This window comes from Curcuma longa, chromosome 8 (assembly GCF_044706935.1).
Source record: "Curcuma longa cultivar G26 ecotype Majalengka, Jawa Barat chromosome 8, ITB_CL_G26_1.1, whole genome shotgun sequence".
Classification (NCBI taxonomy): Eukaryota; Viridiplantae; Streptophyta; class Magnoliopsida; order Zingiberales; family Zingiberaceae; genus Curcuma; species Curcuma longa.
In genome coordinates, this window is record NC_133868.1 from 2,613,749 (window position 1) to 2,621,367 (window position 7,619).

Here is a 7,619-nt window from a genome sequence, read left to right on the forward strand (position 1 = left end):
CTACCGACCACATGTTGTCCACTTGTCAACCGCCTGCCAACAAGCTTCTTCCTTCTCTGTCACAAAGTCCGCTTCCTTCTAATCCTTCGCCGCTTACTCCAAGCCACAGATTACTTTGATAAGTTCATTCATTGAGATTCATCCCAAATGAAAAAATATCATATTGATAATTACCTTTAAGTTTCAATTTCTAAAATAAATAATATTTTCTTTTTTTAATTAATAAAAAAGTAATAAATTTTAAAAAATACTTTTTAAATATGTTCAAACTCAAGGTACTTTTACCATCCAGGTATATACTATTTACGGTGGGTTGATGGTTATAAATCTTTTCCTATATACTATTTACGGTGGGTGATGGCGTTCTTTTGTTGTTGTTTACAGTCACTACCACCGCATTATCTTGTTGCTTTTTGTTAATGTTTGAGTCCCCTTATCTTTTGGATATTTGATTATGTGTACCGTTACTTTTCTTAACCATTTACATTACAAGCAATCCAATGTGTTCGATTGCAGATATTGATGTGACAACATTCACTACCACCTATATTTCTTGATCATTTGTTTCGTCTAGATTAGGATTTTATGTCTGGCCGATTGATTGGAATACAAATTGTTCTTCACTCCTTTATGGCTTGTTTGGGAGGAGGTGAGGGAAAGGAAAGGAAGGATAAATAAGGGGAGGGGAACTTTGAACCTTGTTTGTAAAGGAGTGAGGAAAGAGGAGGTAAGGGTAAGTTTTCACCTTTCTTATCCATGAAGGGAGATTTCCATGAAAAGGGAGATTTGCTTACACTCCAATTTGGGGTGTAAAGAAGGGGAAGGTAACTCTAAATATCATTTGTTCCAATTTTATCCTTATTTTAATATATTAATTCTTAAATAATTTATTTAGTTTAAAATTTTTAAATTTCTCTAGTTGAGTACGATCTTTTCACTCCTTTCTTACATTAATAAATTTTTATAAAAATATATGTAAAAATACTGATTTATCATTTATCATACCAAAGGATACAGATTTTATATTTCACATATTTATTGTATGTCTATTCATTATTTTTTTAATTTTTTTATTTATTTAAGTCGTAAATATTTATTTTAATTGGTCTCACAAAGTAGTTTTGATAAGAAAAATCTTATATTAATTTAATGAACTATACATATTTTTTTTTCATATGTAAATTTATTTTAAGAAGTAAGAGTATTTTTGTAATTTTATATATTTAAGTTTCATTCCCTTGTCTTTCCTCCCAAACAAAGGTAATACATATTACGTTAATGAACTTTCCCTTCCTCCCAAATAAGGAGAATATAAATACTTCTCTTTCCCTCCCTTCCTCTCCCTTCCCCTTCCGTTAATGAACCTTCTCTCATCCTATCCAAACAGAGCGTTAATCTCATAAAGGAATTTTCCCATGCCCTATTTATTTTTCATTAAATTTTGTACTATCTAGGGTTATTTCATTTTTTTTGCCCTAGAGCAGATTAATTGAGAGTGTTAATCAAATTTAAAGGGCGTTAATTCATCCCTAAGTTAACAAGTACTATTTGTTTTTATCACTGTCAACCAGATCAAATTCTTAATAAGTTGATTGTATGTTTAATAAATAAGATCTTGTTGGATATTTTGGCACATAACTCTAATAAATATGAATATCCATGCTACTGTTATGGACAATAAGCTAATTGATTATGTGAACCTCTTATTTAGAAGTTATAACTAGTTGTTAATCCTAGAATAACTAACAAGTACTTTATGTTCAGAATCAACTATACTCTTGTGTTCAAGAATCAACTAGTGGCGTCGTCTTTGAGGTTTTTGTTGAAAAAGAAAATTTTATTCAATAATCAAAAGTTATTCGAAAATAGCAAAATATGAGTATAAATTGACCCCTAACTAAAAAAAAGTCAAAAATACCTTAAAATTCTAACAATAAAAAGTTATTATAAATAATGAAAAATATGTTCAGAGCCTTAAAAAGATACTAAACGATGTCTAATGGGTCTGAAAGTGAGTCGGTATTGAAAGAGCTTTGATTAGCAACCGATCGTGCCTCATTTTGATACCCGAGTCAAAAATTATGACCTGTTAAAGTTTGACTCCTCCTACATCACCCCTACATCAACTAATCATTACATTAACATACATCAACTAGTAATTACATTAACTCTCCTACGTCACCCCTATATCAACTAGTTGTTACATTAACTCTTTGTTCTTGATTGAAGTTATGACCTTATAGATGATAGACATCCATTTCATTTTACCTTATATGCATGGATTCATTTAGGTTCACCCTTCATTTAGGCACACTTCTTCTTTTGATTACTTGTATTTCACTTTGTAGCATAGTTCTTCATTTATGAGTGTTAAATTTAATATACATGTATTTTAAAATTTATAAATCTATCATAATGATTTTTGTTTATGCATCTTTTGTAAAATCATTATGGATAAGAGTTGGATGTTTTTACCAAGACAAACAGAGAAGTATAGAAATCGGGTTGAAAGTTTCTTACATTTTGCATTTTCTAATGCAAACATAAATGGAATAATTTTATGTCCTTGTGTATCGTGTAAGATTGATATATTTGTTTCAAGAGAGATTGCTTATGATCATTTGACAGTTGATGGATTTATCAAAAATTATACTCACTGGGTAGCTCATGGAGAGATAACATATAGTGCATCTACAAACTCTACTTTTGTTCCATCTTGAAATGATGCAGATGATATGCAAGGTTTAGTTTATGAGGCATTTAGCATCCTAGAGCACAATGACAATCTAATTAGCACACAAGAATTTGAAAATGATAAGGAGTATCCAACTGAAGAGGCTGAGATGACATTCTATAAATTGATTGATGATTCATAGAAAGAATTATATCTAGGATGCAAAAAAATCTCAAAATTTGCATTCATGATTCACTTGCTTCACTTAAAGTGTCTATGCAAAATTAACAATAGGATTTGGATATGCTTTTAGATTTGTTGAGAGAAGCATTTTCTAATGCAATGGATGATTTGCCTAAGACTTACTATGAAGCAGAGAAATTGATGAAGCAAATAGAACTTGGTTATGAAAAGATTGATGCTTGCCCTATGATTGCACTTTGTACTGGAGGTTGGACAAAGAAAGAATTCAATGTGAAACATGTAATGAGCCCAGATGGGAAACATCCAAAAATGGTCCTACCGATGAAAAGAGAAAAATTGCACATAAGGTTTTATAGGAAGTATACTGAAAAGACTAGCTCTTTTGTATATAAACATTTATGAAATAAAGTATCATGTTTTGGTCAAATGATTGCAATAGTGTATTTTGCAATAAAGTCCTCTTAATTTACATTGTAGATAACTTGGTGTCTGTGAGACACAGAAGACCATGATTATCGGTCCCTTGTGAATTATAAACTAAGGCTCACAACCAAGATGACTTTGGACAAACCATCGGGAACGGTTGTAGTGTAATTCGGTGACTGTCTGTCTTGACTGTAGAATTACACTAGTGCACTTTGTGTGTATTGAGTAGGACCATTGAGGTTGTTCGATTTACACTGACTCGCAAATTGAACAAGACCTCTGTTATTATAATTATGCACTCTTAATCCCGATGTAATAAATGGGCACCTATACTTAGTAATTATTGCTTTGATTTACCAAAGGGTGAGATCTTTCCGTCAGATCAAATATTCTCGGTAAGTTGGGTGATGTTACTATTTATACGGTGTGCCATTAATTATAGAAGGAATCCGTGTCCCAGTAGGGCTGATGATGTCCCCTTGGAGAGCTCATAAGGATTGTCAAGTCAAATCTTGCAAGTGGACTTGGTCCGGCTGACAATAAGGTTGAGTGGTACTATTCAAGGTCTTAGATGTCGATTATTGAGTTGTCAGTGAACTCAGATAATTGACGGACATACGATATCTTAAACACGGGGAGCAATGCATAAAATAATAAGAAGGAACCCATAACGTAATTTGGGGATTAGATTGGTAGTGCAATAATGATCCTCTAGTGGAATGGATCGTTATTGATGGATGTAGGTGTGTATTCGGGGTTGAATACGGGATCCGAAACCCATCAGAAGGCCAGATCTAATACCTCCTCGAGGTCCCCACTGTAGCCTAAAGACATCTTCAAAAGGATGCAATCAAACGGATGAGATTAGTTCTTAGCCGTCGGATGAGATTTAATCTCGACCGTTGGATGAGATTAGTTCTCGACCGTAGGATGAGTTAATGGATGAGATCAGCTTGTATCCGTGGGATTAGATCAAGTTGCATCCATTGGATCGAAATAAATAAAGAGGAATAGAAGAGAATAGATTAGAACCGTTGGATGAGATTAAGTCGCGTCCGATGGACGAGATCTCTCCGGTTCGGTTTTAATTCTCTTTGGAAGGAAGAACCGGTTCACGAGGTGAACCAGACATGGTTCAATGAACCACACGCCCAAGAGGAACAATCATGGCCATTGGATCAAGGAGATTAAGTTATATTAAAAGAGATTATATCGTAACCGTTAGATGAGGTTAAGTTGCATCCGACGGATGAGATCTCTTCGGTTCGGTTTTATTTTCCCTTTTAATATAAAGTTGGTTCACGGATTGAACCAAATCCAATCCAAAGTGGCCGGCCACTTATAGATAAAGTCTGGAATTATTTTTTAAATAATTCTGAAAAGATCTAACGGCTAGAAACCAAGCAAGGCAATCTAAAGGCCAGGATTTAAGAAGTTTCTATAATTTAGAATTGGTTCGAGGAATCAATCAAAATTAAAGAAAATTTTGAATTGGCAAAGGGTGCTTGGTCTTGGGCGTGAGGCTATAAAAGGATGGAGGGGGTGGGCGGCAATAACAATCAAGAAAGGAGAAGAGAGATCGAAACGATTCGAAAGCCTCTCCTCCCTCCCTTCTCTTGCCGCCGCCCCCCTTCTTCTTCTTCCTTCTCCTTTTCTTTTTCTTCTTCCTCCACCGCCCCTTCCCCTTCTTCTCTTGAGGTGGCCGAACCCCTCTTCCAAGGTGGTGGCCGGATCCAAGCAAAGAGACGAGACAAGGCGAAGTTGCTGCGAGAAGAAGAAAGGCGATCCAAGGCTTCTTCATCCGGAGGTTGCAGTTCTTTGTTTCTGGAGGATCGTTGTCCACCCAACGTCCAGGAAGAAGATAGGAATACAGCGGAAGGCTCCGAGGTCATCAACAAGGTTCTGGTAAAATTTTATTTTCCGCAGTTTTAATTTTACTAGAACTAGTCATATAAACCGTAGTTAGTAATTTAGGAATCGGCGATCCTGAAGGATCGATTGACTTAGTCTTTTGTAGACTTTGTCAATTGATCCTAGGCGGGATAAAATTTTTGTCCTGTGGGGTTCTATGCTTTTCGGAGCGGATAGAATCCGGATCATAGGACGGAGATCCAGAACGCCAACATATGGGTCACTATAAGTTTTTAAATAATGATCATGTGTTTCGAAAAAATACTCAATTTTTTAATGACATAGAAGAGTTTGGAAGACCACCACCCATACTATCAGGAGATATGGGCATAGCTGAGTTGGTTACGACGAAGCAGACTTGCAGAAGAAGAAAAAGAGATATGGTGATAGATGAGTTAAAAATTTTAAAATTTACATTTGGGAAAATAATTAATGATAATTCAGCACTACCATTTTAATTGGAAAAAATTAATTTTTTTATTTACTGTATTGGAAAGACAATGTGATACATCACGATCTTGACCTTATGCATATTGAAAAGAATGTTTGTGAATCTATTTGTGGGACATTACTGAATATGGAAGGAAAAATGAAAGATAATTTGAAATCATGACTTGATTTACAAGAAATAGGGATAAGAACAACAATTCATTCTATAGAGAAAGGACCAAAGAAAGTTTATTTACCTCTAACATCTTTTTTCAATGGGGAAAAAAGAGAAGGGCATATTTTGCAAGGTTTTAAAACAAATTAAAGTTCCAGATGACTATGCATCTAACATATCATGGTGTATTCCAATGAAATCGATAAAATTAATTGGTCTGAAAAGTCATGACAATCACATTTTGATGCAGTGATTGTTGCCAATTGCACTACGTAGAACTTTATCTAAGTCGACTCAGCTTCCTTTGATTAGATTAAGTAGGTATTTTCGAGAGTTATGTAGTAAAGTAATTTCTCCTATTGATATGACTCGTCTGAGGAGAGATATTATAGTGATCCTCTGTAAGTTAGAAAAGATTTTTCCTTCCTCATTTTTGACATAATGGTTCATCTAACTATTCGTTTGCTTACTGAAGTATAATTTTCTAGGCCAGTTCACTATTGTTGGATGTATTCAATTGAAAAGTAATATATAAATTTTATTAATGTTATTTTATTTAAAATATATTAATTTTTAAATAATACTAATTGTTAATTTTTTTGACATAAGGTACCTAGGGACATTAAAGTCCTATGTTTGAAATAAAAATAGGCCTGAAGGAGAAGGGTATTTAGTTGAGGAATGTTTAACATTTTGCTCTTTATATTTAACAGATATGTGGAGACAAGATTTAATCAATCATCAAGAAATGATGATATAAATATTGATTCAACATTTGCATTAGATGTGTTTAACATCTCTGGTTATGCACTTAGAAAGACCATTATAACCAAGTTTGATATTGAGATATTAAAGAAGGCATATCAATGTGTTAATTGTCATCACAAACAATCTTATATAGAGTATGCTTTTATATAATTCATGGTGTTTAAATATATAACTATTTAGTCATTATTATTTATAAAATTATTATTACTAATTGTAATGAACATCATGGAATTGTGCAATTTAGTCATTCCCATCTTCAAATACACTAAATTGAGTGTATACATAGTAAAACTTTTTCCTATCGGTTTGCCAATCATGTAAGTTTTGTTATAATAGTTATTAAAAATATATATTAATTTTTTTTGTAAATATAATTGATTAGGTACTACTGTATGATAGATTGAAGATACAAATCTTCTAGAAGATGGATCCAATGTCAAATGATTTAAGATCACTTGCAAGAGGCCTGAATATCATTGGGATATGATATGATAAATTCATTTCAAATAGATTTAGGTTGTATACAAAAGAAGTGGAACGTAAGAGAACAACTCACAATTGTGGCGTAACTATTAGGGTCACTACTTTAAGTTATTCAAGTATAAAATATCACAATCAAGTATTAAATGCACTTGATTATTATGGAATTTTGCAAAATATGATCGAGTTAGATTATGGGGAAGGTCGAAAAGTTGCTTTATTTGAATGTGAGTGGGTCTCTAAAGGCAAACAACTAAAATTGGATGAAGATGGTTTTATGTTGGCCAATTTTAAAAATGTAAGACATCATAACAAGCCTTATATTTTAGCATCTCAAGCTATGTAAGTATTTTATGTGGAAGATCCAAATGATTGTGATTGGCATGCATTGTCAGCACTGATGCATGAGTGAAGTATAAAATGCAACTTATGGTAGATGTTAATACATATCTTCAAAATTATATTTGTAATTCTGAAGATTTCAATGAGCATGAAGAAGCGGTTTGGGTTTGTGATGATGTTGCAGGAGTGGAAATTGATACTGATTTATGA

General features: G+C 33.2%; 1 pseudogene; it reads left to right on the top strand.

Annotated features, from left to right (window-relative positions):
• Positions 1-3,016: 3,016 nt before the first annotated feature.
• On the top strand, positions 3,017-7,619 carry LOC141833193 (uncharacterized; annotated as a pseudogene).